Below are 16,177 nucleotides of genomic sequence, written 5' to 3'. Positions count from 1 at the left end.
TTCTGCCTCAACCTCCCAAGTAGTTGGGATTACAGGCCCCTGCCACCACACCCGGCTAATTTTTTGTACTTTGAGTAGAGATGGGGTTTCCGCCATGTTGACCAGGCTGGTCTCAAACCTCCGACCCCAGGTGATTCACCTGCCTCGGCCTCCCAAAGTGCTGGGATTACAGGCGTGAGCCACTGCCCCCAGCCACTTTTTTTTTTTTTTTAAGACAGGGTTTCACCATGTTGGTCAGGCTGGTCTTAAACTCCCAACCTCTAGTGATCCATCTGCCTTGGCCTCCAAAGTGCTTGGATTACAGGCATGAGCCACCATGCCTGGCCGCCCCCAGCCACCTTTTAATTTTTTGTTTTTCTTTTGCTGCTACACAAATTAACACTTTTTAATGTTTTTAGAGACAGGATCTTGCTCTGTCATCTAGGCTGGATCATAGCTCGCTGCAGCCTCAGACTCTTGGCCTCAAGCAATCCTCCCACGTTGGCCTCCCAAGTAGCGGGGATTCAGGCGTGAGTCACCACACTTGGCAGTTATTATTTTTTCATTCAACATTTTCAATCAGAGTCCGGACCCTCAAAACTATTTTCATTATTATGACTGGTTTATGTCAACCTCTCCTACAAGAGGGTGAGCTCAACAGGCAGAAATGATTTTATTCACCTCCACCTCCCTAACCCCTAGCACAGAGACTGGCATGTATCAGAACTAAGTGGATGATAAATTGGTCAAATTAGGTAATAACATCTTAATTACCATGCTGTTTGCTCTAGGGGAAGCCTTGTCAATGATTTATTTTGCTTTAGAGGTTAAACTATATATTTATTTACCTTAATAATAAACTTGAACTGTCAGGTGCTCTAATCTGGAAATTTTATTTTTAAATTTTTATAAGACTAGTCAAGTGCAGCGGTGAGAAGGGGAAAAATGGTAGAATAAGGGGTTCAATCTGTAACTGACTGTGAACCGTCAATGAGATAACTCACTACCTTTGGACCAGCTGAAAATTTTTTTGATTGATTGATTTTTTATTATACTTGAAGTTCTGGGGTACATGTGCAGAGCGTGCAGAGTTGTTACATAGTTATACATGTGCCATGGTGGTTTGCTGCATCCATCACCCGGTCATCTACATTAGGTATTTCTCTTAATGAAATGTTTTTTTTAAGAAAAGGCTAATTCTGGGCTTAAAAAGTATTCAGCTTGACATCTGCAGCAGAGAAATTCTTTTAAACAGGTCAGAGCCCAGAACCCACTGAATAGTTCATCTGCTTCCAGCCCATGCTGACTGAAGCTGAGGACGCAGGAATGCCCATCCTGCCTGCTGAGGATACCACCTTCTTCCAGGCATTGTAAGCTAGGCATTGCCAGGGCTTACAGAAGCCAGAAAGTACAACTGCAAGCCCCCAACTAATTCTGAAAAACACCCTTGTTGCAGGTGGAGTTCCCCAGAAGGACTGTGCGGAGATCAGAGTGCAGGAAGATTCCCAAGGAGAGCATCGGGATGAACACCTATGGGGACGATGGCAGCGGGATCAGGCAGACAGAGAGGTTGGCTGTGATGCAGTCACAACCAGGCCTCCGCAGAACCCATGAGGAACTCTGAAACTGGAATGGCCCGTCAGAGTTATCCCCAGCTAGAGCACACACCAGGCCTTTATAGCTTCCCTTTCGACCAGGTGGGCTGCCCCTAAGATGAGACATAACCTTGGGTAAGGCAGCTGTCCCCAGGGAGGCCAGCAGCAGCAGCAGTCTTGGCAACTGGGGGTTATGACCTTCCATCCCAAGTGTGGGCCTTGGCTCAGGTCTTGAAAGACCTGTGCAGCTTCTCAGGTGCATGTAGGACACCTGGATGCTCAGAGCCTGGAGAAAGGGACACAGTAGAGAGACTTGGAGACAGCTCTGCATTCAAATCCTGTCTGTTTAAGTTAGTATCAAACTTTCTGAGTCTCAGTTTCTTCATTTGTAAAATGGTAATAATATCCACCTCATAGAGTTTTTAAAAAGATCAAAAAAGTATAGAACATATTCTGGCACAGTCCAATCTTTTGTAAATGGTGCTGCTAATGGGTGACCATAGTCATTGTTGCTATCTCAGTAGCTGTAGAGGCAAGATGATCCCCTGGTATCAGTGCCAGAACTCCCAGAGGCGAGCTATGCTAAAGTCTAGGTCAAAAGCCATTAGGTATATGGACTGCTGGGCCCCAGGAGGTCTGAGAGAGTAGCTACTCATCTTCTTAAATCCCAGGCCAGTGTCCTGCTGGGATCAAGAACACTGCTATAGAGACACCATCAGGAATAAAGAACAATACTGGGAAAAGGGGTTTCAGCTGCTCTTGCTAACAGAACACATGGCAGCCTCCATGTGCCAGGCATGGAGAGGGTGAGGCCATGGGCAGGTGGGACAGTCCCTGTGCTGGCTGCTGGAATCTCTATGCTGCTGGCCTGTCCATGGGGTGTGACCACATGACAGATGAGGGGTGCTTAGATTTCGCTGTCTCTTCTTTCAATCAACAAGTAGGAAGCTACCTAGCTGGGACACCTTCCAAGCATACGAGAAGCGCAGAATGTAACACCACAATCAAGGTCAAGAGTGGATGCTGGAGTTCTGACCTTCCTTCTGACTAGGAACTTCCTTGGGAGCTGGATCATTTGATGGTGATGAGATTGCTCATTCTTGTCACTCTCCTTGTCACTCTCCTAGACAGGAGGTCCCATGTGGGTTCTAGAATCAGAAAAGCCTGCTTCCTGAGTTTGAACATCCTTCAACTGTGAGACCCTGGACAAGAACCAACGTCTTCCAGCAGAGACCAACAAGAATACACTTGTAGTTGAATAAACTGGGTTTATTAATTAGTGCAGTGAGAAAGAACACACACCACGGTGTCTTAGTAAGAGGTTGTTAGGAAGAACCTATGCTAGAATTTGGATTGGTTTGAGTGATTTGGGGGAGGATAAGTGTATTAGTACATTTTCACGCTGCTGATAAAGACATACTCGAGACTGGGAAGAAAAAGAGGTTCAATTGGACTTACAGTTTCACGTGGCTGGGGAGGTCTCAGAATCATGGCAGGAAGTGAAAGGCACTTCTTACATGGTGGCGGTAAGAGAAAATGAGCAAGAAGTAAAAGTGGAAACTCTGATAAAACCATCAGATCTCATGAGACTTATTCATTACCATGAGAATAGCATGAGAAAGATCGGCCCCCCATGATTCAATTACCTCCCCCCAGGTCCCTCCCACACATGGAAATTCTGGGAGATACAATTCAAGTTGAGATTTGGGTGGGGACACGGCCAAACCATATCAGTGAGGAAGTGGTCATTTACTTTCAATTGGCAGCTATAAGAAACTGGGGGCAATTCCGTGACTCATGTCTCAATCACATCTATAAGGAAGGGAGATGACAACAAAGATACAGCTGTAGTAGGTAAAGAAGTAATGGTCACTCATTTTGGCCAAGAGAGGGTGTTTGGTATTTCATGGTGGTACAGTGACATTGTTTTTGTCTGTGCTTAGAAAAAAAAATCATGATGTGGTCTTGCTTTGTCTCATTTTATCACAGTTACAGAGTAGCTTTGTCTGAGATCTGCACCCTGCGAGGTTGCTTATGTCCTGGAGGAGAAGAACACAGGCTATCTGTGAATGGAAGGCCAGCTTCCAAATCTTGGGAGCTGCTCTTTTTCCCTTCCTCACAGGTTACTAAATCCCTCCACGTATAAATCTCTACACCATAAAATGGGGGTAAGAAGGCCAGGCACGGTGGCTCACACTTTGGAAGGCCAAGGTGAGTGAATCACCTGAGGTCAAGAGTTCGAGACCAGCCTGACCAACATGGTGAAACCCTGCCTCTACTAAAAACAAAAAATTAGCTGGGTGTGGTGGCAAGCACCTGTAATCCTAGCTACTTGGGAGGCTGAGTCATGAGAATAGCTTGAACCCAGGAGGCAGAGGTTGCAGTGAGCCAAGATTGTGCCATTGCACTCCAGCCTGGGCAACAAGAGTGAAACTCTGTCTCAAAAATAAACAAATAAATAAGTAAATAAATAAAATGGGGGTAAGAGCTCTACCTTGTAGGGCAGTTTTGAAGAATGCATAAGATGATGTGACACAGAGGGCAATAGCTCATTTCAAGTTATTCTTCCCCCACGAACCCCATGAGAACACCATACAGCAGCTGCTCAAACACCAATTTTATAGGTTGGGAAACTAGATGGAGAAGGTCAGTGCATTCTGATGGAAATCAGAAGTGAAATAGCCATCCATGCCAAAATTGCAACCGAGTTTCCCATTTTAAGCGCCAGCAGCAAATAACCACCGACAATTGACGTGGGGTGGCTGGTGTGGCACAGGCGTCACAGTGGGGTCAGAACACTGTCCAGAGCCTGGTTGGTGGGGTGACCGGGGGCAACACCGGGACCTGGGGGGTGGGGAGTGGTCATCACTGGAACCATGATGCCTGTGTTTCACTTGGCAGCTTTCACACTGAGCTCACAGAGAGATGGCCTTAGAGGCAGAATCCAGAGAGCACCCCTGGGAACAGAGAGTACACTCTGAGCCAGGGACAGAGCAGGGACCAGAACCAACTTCTTTTGGTTCCCACACATCATCTTGTCTGATAATAATAGAGATCATCACCAGTGAGATTTCCAGAATAAAGACCACCCAGGCTCTTTCCCAAATTATACCCTCTCCCTGGTAATTGCAGAGTTGTTCAGGGCCTGCATCTGGCTTGTAACAGCATTTCCAGGAAAGCCAAATTGAGTATCACCTCTCACTTGATAGAACAAAAGGAAAATCGCACACTTTGAAGGCTCAGCTTCTCCAATAGAAAGTAAGCTGTGGGGCTACAGAAAGGCACAGGAACGGAATCCCAAGTCAGTTCCTTCTCAGCTGTATGAATTTGGGAATACATTCAGCCTCAACACGCTCAGATGTAAAATGGGAATAACAAAACTGCACTCCCTTCAGATTCCTGAAGACTGTTGCAAAAATGTTCTTTACAGGTTCACATTTAAAAAGAACTGTACAATAATAAAAAAAAGTATTTCCTATACGGTGATTTTGTTTACCTAGCAAATAAAACAGATTTAATGCAAAATGAAAAGGTCGTATATTATAACTAAAGTCTTCTTGGTGATATAAGTAATGTTCTCCTATAATGTTACCTAGTGATGGTTAAGTCCAGGAATCTGCTGTTTTAGAAGTCACCAAAAAAACCTCTGGAAGGTCCGGGCTCTGCTTACTAAGGTGGAGGAGTTGACTCTTACGTAATATTTGATCCCTCCATTGGCTATAGTTTGTATATTGTCCCCGCCCAAATCTCATGTTGAATTGTAATCCCTAATGCTGGAGATGGGGCCGGGTGGGAAGTGTCTGGCTCATGGGGGCAGATCTCTCATGACTCTGTGCTGTCTTCAGATGGTGAGTCCTCATGAGATCTGGTCATCTAAAAGTGTGTGGCACCCTCTCCTGCATCTTGCTCCCATTCTCACCCTGTGATGTGTCTGCTTGCCCTTCACTTCCGCCATGATTGGAAGCTTCTTGAGGCCTCCCCAGAAGCAGCTGCCACTATGCTTCCTGTACAGCCTGCAGAACTATGAGCCAATTAAACCTCTTTTCTTTAGAAATTGCCCAGTCTCAGGTATTTCTTTATAGAAGTGCAAGAACAATCTAGCAAACCATTCAACAAAGATTTGTGCAGTTTCTACTCTGTGCCAGCCTCAGTTCCAGGAGATGGGTTAGGAATTGGGAAATAAATTCATCAAAAAGCCCTGGAAACCAACTCTTCAGGTGCAGCATGACTGAAATTGCTCTTTCTCTGGCCCTGACCATCCACGGCCCATCTGAGGCTGCAGATATTGAAATCTCCAGCAGGGCCCAAAGGGCCTCACCCATATGTGTCCTTATGGATGAAGGTCCTTATGAAGTTGCCACGAAGATTGCAGCTTAGACTGCACCCTTGGGCTGAAAGTGGCTGAGAGCAAGACCAGATAGATGCTACTAAGAAGGGTCCCAGACTGGGGTAGCATCCTCATTGCATCTGAGGGAGAGGCTGAGTTTTAGTCAGCTTGTCTTCTTCACACAGCCCTAGGACTGAGCAGAGTGCCTCCTCATTGTACGACGTTCCCTTAGAGCGGCTCCACATTCTCCTCTCTTCAGTGTGAAACTCCAAGCCACCTCCCTGAGCAGAGGCAAATGGTCAGGGTGCTCCACGCTTTTTCATTTTCTTCCCCAGTTAAACAATCTGGGAGACACCAGAATCCAGAGTAGTCTATTTCCCAAAGTCTGAATCATTTTGTGTCGCTCTAGTCCAATGCCATTGTTGGCCTCGGGGGGAGGCAGGGGTGATCAGCAGAATAAGTCAAGTTGGGCTTGGGCTTAGGGACACTAAATTTGGTTCTTTCTCTAGGTCTCTTATCAGTCTGCAGTCCTCCCGAGGTCACCTCTGGGACCTCAGGGTCACGCTCTGCCCTGTGTGCTCCCTCAGCTGCGCCGTGACCGGCTTTGCCCCAGCCTCAGCCTCTTGCCCAGATACAAACCTGAGGACTGTGGGTTAATGATCAAACCCGACAAGACAGTGGAGCTGGGACTCCCACCCCAGCCTGCAGATCTCCGCTTCCTATGACTGCTTACCCAAACACCAGCTTCTGAGACCCATGGCCCTTGTTCTCTCAGGTCATCAACAGATAATGATCCACTCAAACACACACACACACACACACACACACAAATACACACACACATATAAAGGCACACAAATACACACATAAAGGCACAAAATTCATACACACATAAGCACACACACACATCACTCACCTCAAAGCACAAACATTAATTCCCAGCGTCATGATGTAGAGTGAAGGAAGAGTAAACAGTGCTTTTTAAAGTGCCCGCAGTCTGCCCAGTCTCGCAGCCCACTGCAGAGCAGGTTCATCCCTTTTTGTTCTCCTTCCAGTTTTAAGACTGTGTCCCTGTTGGCGCATAAGAAATGGGACCATGACAGCGTCATCCACCCACCCCTAATACCCATCACTTAATCCCCGAAGACCTGGCAGAAGCTTCCATTATTCCCTCTGTACTCTCTGGGTCAGGTCACATTCTTGAGAGTTTTTATACTCCTGTCCAAATAACCTCTGGGGGCTTTGCTTGTCCGGTTAGGCAGGCAATGAAAGAATCATTTTTGCCAGGATCACTCTGCGGAATGTAAATGTGGGTGAGTGGGTGGAAGGGAAGGACCATGTGCCTGGGCGAGCTAATTAAGGAACAGTCCAGGCAACACTCCCATCTTCCCTAGGTCCCCTCTGGGACTTCAGGGTCACGCTCTGCCCTGAGTGCTCCCTGAGCTGTGCTGTGACCGGCCTTGCCTAGGCCTCAGCCTGTTGCCCAGACACAAGCCTGGGGGCTGGCAGATAATGATCAAACCCAAGACAGTGGAGCTGGGACTCCTGCCCCAGTGCAGATGCCCGCTTCCGTGACTGCTTACCCGAACACGGGCTTCTAAGACCCACGGCCCTGAGAGGGTAGGCTGAGCATGCAGGGCCCACAACACTGGATCCCCGAGATCAAACCCCCCAGATCAAGGGCAGCAAGCAGCCTGGTGGTTTGTACTCTGTAGCTATTTTCGAAACACCTAGAGGGCTGGGCGTGGTGCCTCACACCTGTAATCCCAGCACTTTGAGAGGCCAAGGTGGGCAGATCACTTGAGGTCAGAATTTGGAGACAACCCTGGCCAAGATGGTGAAACTTCGTCTTTACTAAAAATACAAAAAATTAGCCAGGCATGGTGGTGCACACCTGTAGTCCCAGCTACTCGGGAGGCTGAGGCAGGAGAATCACTTGAACTCAGGAGGCAGAGGTTGCAGTGAGCCAAGATCAGGCCACTGCACTCCAGCCTGGGCGGCAGAGTGAGACTTCATCTCTAAACAAACAAGCAAACAAGAAACACCTAGAAAATGTTTGCTCCTAGCTGGAATTCATGCTGAGATGGGAGGACTCGAAGAAGAATAGAGCAGAGACCAGCGCTGGGGTGGCTCCTTACGCCCTGGGTGAGAAGACTTGCCTGTGGTGGAGTTTCCAAGGCACAAGATAGGAAATCCCAAACAGGCCAGAGAGACGGCAGCCCTACTTGGCTGGCATTTGTCCATCTACAGTTGGGGTTTGGGGTTCTGGTGTTCCAGCTGTGGAGCTTGCTTCCTCAGGAGCCCTCTTGGGTAGAGGAGGGTGAGGACTTCATTCACAATCACTTCTGGCAGGGACAGCCAAGCGCTGACCCAAGGGTGGCTGGCCTGGAGCCCAGCAGACATTAGGCAAACGTCCACAGTCAGCGGAGAGCAGGGTGAGGCTCCAGGTGGCAGAGCTGGGGCCCCTCGATAGACAGAACAGGAGGGCGGCTGCTCCCTGCAGGAAGGCAGCCCTATCCAAAGCTAGAGATGGCGCTGTCCTGAGGGCACACAAGCCCTGTTCCTGGAGGGGTGGAAGCGGGGCCAGGGCAGCCCCTTGGCAGAACTCCTCTGAAAAGTACCCTTCCGTGGGAAGCTGAGCTCAGTCAGCTTTGAGATCTCTCTCACTCAAGAAGGCCTTGGTTCTGAGTCTGTGGATGGGCTGAATTACTCATTGAGTGGAGGGTCCGAGCCTTGCCAGCAGCATCAAAGCCTCGTATCCCTGCAGGGCATTCCTGAGCAGCTTTTATCCTTTTATCTTGGGCTTTGAAGGGAGAACAATAATCCGGAGCTTAAATTCAAATATCTTGTAGTAGCCACAGGCTTTGAACACACCCTTCACCCTCCCTACCACCCTGCAGGCTCCTTGGGGCTCCCTGGGCTGGAAATGGGGGCAGCAGAGGTCTAACACCTGGCTCAGCCCCCACTGGGCACCAAAGCCCTTTGGCAAAGGGAGCAACTGGCATTTGGGACAGTTGGATTTGACTTCCGGTCACTTGGAAACCTCCGTAATAGCCATGACTTCAGGAGATTCTATGAAGACATGACGAGTCCACGGCCACCTTGATGCCTTTCCAAGCAGTCTTATCTTAGGAGCAGTAGCGTTTCTGATGAAGTCATTTCTAAGGCAAACCCCTTACCATTTTTCAATTCCTAAATGAACTAGATGTTTACATGGTTTAAAGAACCCACTCATCATCTGGATCAGTTAGTTAAGCAACTGGTTAAATTGCTCTGGGTCTCCATTTTCTCGTCTGATAAATAAGGATTACATAATCCAGCACTGGCATTCTGTGCTCCTGGGACTGGTTCTGTGGTGTCTGTGTGCTCAGCTCCAGGGAATCAGCCCTCAGCCCTGGCTTGAAATAAAGCAAAGAAGGACATCCCTGTCCAGTGGGACGCTGGGACTACGGACTGCTCTGACTTTCCAAGCCATTGGACCAGAGCTCTCAAAGCAGATTGCTAACTGGAAGTGTTGGAGCTAAGGCTAAGCCATCTCTAGTAAAGCACACTGCAGAGGGGGCTTCTTGTCTGGGACACACACCCAGACACACACATGCGCGTGCCCGCGTGCACACGCGCACACACACATTCCTTTCAGAACACAAACCACCTCTGATTCAACCTGGAATTCCTAGTTCTAAGCACAGGGTGTGGCATAAGGTAGTTGCTACACAAAGACGTGGTGATGGATGAACAAAAAATGAAAGAACAAAAACGCATAAAACTTATTGAGGTTATCCTCCCAGTGTCCTGAAAACATGCCGTGCACCATTCCAGTTACTCCTCACATCTTTAATCTGAATGAATGTTTACTAATAACGCTCTTAAGAACTTTATGGGAGAGAAATAGCAGGGACCCAGGAGGGTGACCTGGGTTCTCACTCTTGCCCCTGATGTGCTGTGTGACCTTGAACAACCACCCAGCCTCAATGGGCCTCAGTTTCCATCTTTACAATGAGAGCTTTGGACCAAATAACCTTGGATGTCCCGCTTGCTTCTGGCAGTTTACGAAAGTTAAAATCAATAATATCTTACAGGAAAAAAAGCCATTTATTCTAATAATGACATTGACTTTGGAATTGTAAAACATCTACCTTTCCGATCTGTGTTTTCTATTCATTCAATTGAATACACATTTTTAGTTTTCCAAAAAGCAGTGGCAAAGGTTAAGAATGACTCTGAGTCACCTTTAAAAATCTGAAGGGTCCTTGTCTTGTTAGTGAGAACTGACCTCTGCCAGAAGGGTCGAGGGCCACATGTGTGACTGCTTAATCGGACACCCTGAATTACTCCTGGAAACTCACAGATGCAGCCTTTCAAAAAGATTTTGAACCCCACTGGCTGTATCCTGAGCTCCACTCTGGGCTCCACCCAAGAGCAGCAATAAACTGTGAGAGCTGAGCAGCCTGGGCATGACTTTCAAGGCCCCTTCTTACATAGTGTCCACAGGTTCCCTCCAGATTGCACGTTGAGATGTGATTGCCAGTATTGGAGGTGGAGCCTGATGGGAGGTGATTGGATTATAGGAGCAGATCCCTCTTGGATGGTTTGACATCGTCCCCTTGGTGATAAGTGAGTCCTCACTCAGTTCACTTAGGATCCAGTTGTTTTAAAAGAGTCTTGGACCTCCACCTTCTGACTCTCTTGCTCCCACTGTCACTATGTGACACCATCATGATTGGAAGTTTCCTTAGACCCTCACCAGAAACAGATTCTGGGAACATGCTTCCTGTACAGCCTGCAGAATCATCAGCCAGTTAAGCATCCTTTCTTTATGAATTACCCAGTCTCGGGTATTCCTTTATAGTGACATAGGAATGGACTAACACACCTTCCCAAAGCCCGACCACTCCGTTGTGTCTCAGAGGCAGAGGGAGGTGGCTTTCCTCAGGATTGAGTATGACTCTACCAATGACCAGTGCATCCTGCCAGACATAGGGTGACTACAGATCCTTGAGATGCAAAGATGTCCCCCTGTGAGTCTCTGGCACCAGAGACCCTGCAAGCGTGAAAACTCAGTGGCCTCCTTAAAAGAAATGAACAGGGCCTTGGGTACTGAAGGAGGGTTCCAGCCCACCAGGAACAAAGCTCTTGAACCCCAGAGAGAGAAAAATGCCCCTGATCCTGAGAAAGTGCTTGATATGGTTAGACACCTAAGTCTCATCTTGAATTGTAGTAATAATCCCCATAATACCCACATGTCAAGGGAGAGGCCAGGTGGAAGTAATTGAATCATGGGGCAGTTTCCCCCATGCTGTTCTCATGACAGTGAATGAGTTCTCACGAGATCTGATGGTTTTATAAGGGGCTCTTTCCTGTTTCACTCGGCACTTCTCCCTCCTGCTGCCTTATGAAGGAAGTGCCTTGCTTCCCTTTTGCCATGATTGTAAGTTTCCTGAGGTCTCCCAAGCCATGCTAAACTGTGAGTGAATTAAGCCTCTTTCCTTTGTAAATGACCCAGCCTTGGCCAGCTCTTTATAGCAGTATGAAAACAGACTAAGAATGCTCTAGTTGTAACTCATTCTGAGGTAGAAGAATTTTTGAGTTTAGCACTAAAGAGTTGGAAAATAACTGGCATCAGCAAAGGGTTCTATGGGGGTAGGAGGAGTGGGCACTTGATGCCCTCCAACCAAGCCAGGGAGATGCCCCAAGTTCCTAGAAAAGGCAGGTGGAGGGTTCCCATGAGAACCATTCTTTTGAGGCCACTATTTACAAAGGACGCCATAAATGTGCCTTCCCATGCTAAAGACAGCAGCACACAGAGACAAGAGGTCACAGGTAGCTGGCAGTGGCCACTGGCCACTCCCTGAGGTCACTTCAGATCAGGTGGAGCCCAGCAACTGAAGCAGATGCAGATTAGAGCCAGGCAAGAAAGAGGCAACAGCACTGCAAATCCTGAGCGGCTGCCCAGGAGCCCCAGGAGCCCCAGTGGGCCATCTGCAGCCCTGCGCAGCAACTCAATTTACCAGATGGGTGACCGGAGTCAAGAGCCTTCACTGCTGCCCACACTGTGGGTGGACAGCATCCACTTCTGTGGGCAGAACCGGTTGCATGACTTGCCGACCTAGTACAAAATGAAAATGCGGTGCTCCTTGTTCAAGAATTATTAAGCATTTCAGGATGGAAACAGCAATGAGTTACACTAAGTGTAGGGCCCTCCTGAGCTCGTGCCTATGATGCCAGCCCTGTCTGTGGGGTTTTCTGAGTCTGTGTAAGTCCTTCCCACTGGAGTTTGCCTTAATAATTTGAGGACAAGTTAATAATGGACACCACATTTTGAATCTGCTTAAAAGAAAAAAAAGAAACAAAACTACAGTAACTAAAGTATTTCCATCCTACAAATATTTATCGAGTTTCCATCTCATGCCAGGCACTATTCAAGCTGCTTGGGATCCCATGGTGAACAAAGGCCGTGGCCACCTGGCACTTACCTGCCAGTAGGGGAAGATGCATCTGGCTTCAGTCCCTCCCCAAAAACTTTTCCGAGACAGCTTGCAGGCAAGACCTGAGTTAGCTTCTTCATGGATCAACCTGTATCTCCAGAGACTTGGACACTTTAATACTAAATTGCTCTTTGAGTTTTGTTCACGTATGTTAGCTTCACCTCCACAGCGGCGCCCTAAGCTATTTGTCTTATAGAAAAGTTCCCTATTTAGTCTGTTCAACAAATGTTTACTTAGCACTTGTGCCAGGCCCAGGTCTAGATGCTGGGGATGCAAATAATTATAAGACACACTCCCCATACTCCAGGAGGTCCTGTCTCAGATAAGAGATGTATAATTAATTAATGACTGTATTAAAGAGGGCTAGAATGGAAATGAAGGAAGAGCATGTTTTGAATAGAAGAGGGAGACAGAGGAGGTCAGGAAAGGCAGACGACATTTGAGTTCTGCTTTGAAGTCTTGGTGGGGACAAAGCACAGGCCTGTCTCTTTGCAGGTGCCTCTTCAAGGAGTGCCCAGTAGCTAGCTCCAGGCCCCCTGCCTCCCCCTGTGGAAGGGCCTCTTCTCTTCAGCACCTGGAAGGCCCTTCAGCAGGTCGTGCCTTGAGCACCCTGCCTATCTGATACTTGAATTCCCTCCAGAACATCTGGGTCCAGGACATCCAGCTGTGGTATGAACATGATCAACGACAGGTAGCTAATGGCCTCTGACTCATGAGCTTTCAGAATATCCTGACTGCGATAATGCTCTTCCTTCTTTAGAGCCAAAAATCTGCCTCTTGAACTTCCCTTGTCAGTTCTGCCTTCAAGGCCCCAACAGACTTGACTGATCGACTCATTCATTCACCAGATGTTCACTGCCCATCCTTCCAAGGCAGAGCCATCATGCTGGGTGCAGGCCTTGCCTTCAGGAGCTCAGAGTCCAGTGCTTAGCTTTCAGAATATGATGGACGTGTAGACCAAGGTGCTGAAGTGCACACAGGATGCTGGATTACCCACCCCAGTCCTGAGATGTCAAGGGAAGGCTTCCCCAGGAAGTGATAGCTTCCCCAAGGCCTGAAGTAGCAACACCTGCCTGGGCCCCAAAGGCCCTGAAAACAGCCATTACCTATGAGAAATGGGGGAGACTGTTGCCCTTTAAACACTGTGTTTATTCCCAAGAAGAAAATACTGGAGGATTCTAATTATGGCAGCCCTGCCCCATCCTGTTTACTGACAACCCCAGACATTGGAGGAGGCATCGCCACAGAGAGCTCCCAGGGAGGAGGAGTTTTGCTGGGGTCCTGCCATGCCCCAGTACCTACTCACACAGGCGAGCCTGGTACACAAGAGGTGGACAGCCCACGTGGATGGAATTGACCAGACAGCCTAGAATGATTTCCCAAGCATAAGCCCCCAGCTAGCTTTGCTGTAAAGGGCTGGTGAAGCCAAGAAAGGAGAGAGACACAAGGGAAAGACAGGGTGGGCCTGACACCTTCATTTCAGGAAGCAGGTGAGGGAGGGTGTATCTTCTCACCTTCCTCCTCCCACCAGCTCTGGGCTTACAGAGGCCCAGGAGGATGAGTTAGACCTGGATGGACTTTATTTCTTAAAGTCACAAAGATTGTGTGTAAGAAGAAGCAGGAAGTCTCCCCAACAGGGAGCCTTGGCCCCTCCTCAGGGAAGAGCACACAGGTCCCCTCAGTGCTGAGCTCTGAGCCCATCCTGCTGCTTCCACTACAAACCTGCCTACCCAGTGTGCACATGAAACCCTAGCACCCTTCACCAGCTACACACAACCAGGCAGTTTGCAGGACTGATGACAGGTAGCAAGAACCAGACTAATTGCAAGGATACAGGGCTCCAGATGGGGGCTGGATCGAATCCTGTGTGTTGATCTGTGCCTGTCTGTCCTTGACAGGGAGCCAAAAATGTCCTTTCATCGGGGTGTGAACCCCTTTCCACTGGCCCCAAGCTCTCCAATTTCTGTATCACCAGAATCTGCTGGGCTAGTCCACTGCCCTCCAGGAAACAAAGCCAGTGGCAGCTTGAGCCCACCTCCTTGAACTCACATGGCATTTTAACTCTTGGCCTAAAGATGAAGGAGGGGACTGACAGATCTTAGTATAATTTGAAGAGGATGAGCCAGAAGCCGGTTCAAGGATGCATTCTAGTTGCTTGTTTTCAGCCTGAGCTCTGAAAGCAGACTTGCTGCTTCCAAACAAGGTGAGCAAGTGACCGACTTGACCTCACCTTCTGTTGTGGACTGCCAGAGTGCAACCTCCCCAGGCAGAGAGATCAGCAGGCCACAGACCCAACTTCTGGCCCAGACACCTCAGAACTTGGCATTTGGGACTGTCAAGCTGATTCAGGCATCTATGTCTCAGTCCCTTGGGGAAAAGACCTGCAAAGTAAGACAGGAACAGCCAAGTCTCCGTTCAGCAGCTGGTCTTCCCCAAGACACAGCCAAGATCCCGTTACGGTCAAGCATGACCAGGAACTCACTTTCAAGGTTGACTTCCCCAAAATGCTGAGATGCGAGGAGGGTGAACATAGAGGGATTTGCCTTGAATGGGAATTTCCACACTGCACCCCTGCCCTGTGCTTCTGATGATATAATTTTCTGCTCTCATTTAACAAGAAAGTAAGAAAACAAAATTGGAGCCAATCCTGAACAAAAGCCTCTCCTCCAGTCTAATCCTGCAGCCTAATTAAGCTTGGCTTCTTCCTTTGTAGCAGGAGAACCAGTTTGCCCAGACTTAAAGGGATTATCAGCTCCCTCACAGTGGGTTTGGTAAACTCCTGCAGAAATAGAGCTCTGGGCTCATATTCTCCCAGGTGCTGTGGTCCTGTGAGTGAGTCTCCTCACTTCTTTGCCTTTCCATTTCTTCTTTTTTTTTTTTTCTTCAGACAGAGTCTTGTTCTGTCACCCAGGCTGGGATTCTCCTGCCTCAGCCTCCTGAGTAGCTGGGATTACAGGCTCATGCCACCATGCCTGGCTAATTTTTGTACTTTTAGTAGAGACGGGGTTTCACCATGTTGGTCAGGCTGGTATCGAACTCCTGACCTTGTGATCCACCCACCTCGGCCTCTCAAAGTACTGGGATTACAGGCATGAGCCACCGCGCCCAGCCTGTCTTCCCATATCATGGTGGAGTCCCACGGTTTTGCTGAGCTACATACGAGGCAGGGACTTGCTTTCTTGGGTTACAAATGCAGCAGCCAGGCTGGGCGCGGTGGCTCACGCCTGTAATCCTAGTACTTCGGGAGGCCGAGGTGGGTGGATCATCTGAGGTCAGGAGTTCAAGACCAGCCTGGCCATCATGGTGAAACCCCTTCTTTAAAAACAAAACAAAACAAAACAAAAAAACAAATGCAGCAGCCAAGTCCTAAGCCTAGCAAGAGTGAGTCTTGCACACACAAGACTAATGGCTGGACTTTTTTTTTTTTTTTTTTTGAGACAGAGTCTCTCTGTTGCCCAGGCTGGAGTGCAGTGGTGCGATCTCGGCTCACTGCAACCTCTGCCTCCCAGGTTCAAGCGATTGTCCCATCTCAGCCTCCCGAGTAGCTGGGACTACAGGCATGCACCATCACGCCTGGCTAATTTTTGTATTTTTGGTAGAGGTGGGCTTTCACTGTATTGGCCAGGCTAGTCTTGAACTCCTGATCTTGTGATCCACCCGCTTCAGTCTCCCAAAGTGCTGGGATTACAGGCATGAGCCACTGCGCCTGGCCATGCTGGATCATCTTAGCATGCATTTCTCGATCATTTATGGGTGGTCAGCATTTTTCCTGGCATTTGCTTCACCTAGAT

Source organism: Aotus nancymaae, unplaced genomic scaffold, assembly GCF_030222135.1.
Source record: "Aotus nancymaae isolate 86718 unplaced genomic scaffold, 86718_ANA_hifiasm-v0.15.2.pri h1tg000057l, whole genome shotgun sequence".
In the NCBI taxonomy this organism is placed as follows: Eukaryota; Metazoa; Chordata; class Mammalia; order Primates; family Aotidae; genus Aotus; species Aotus nancymaae.
This window is presented reverse-complemented; position numbering follows the sequence as displayed.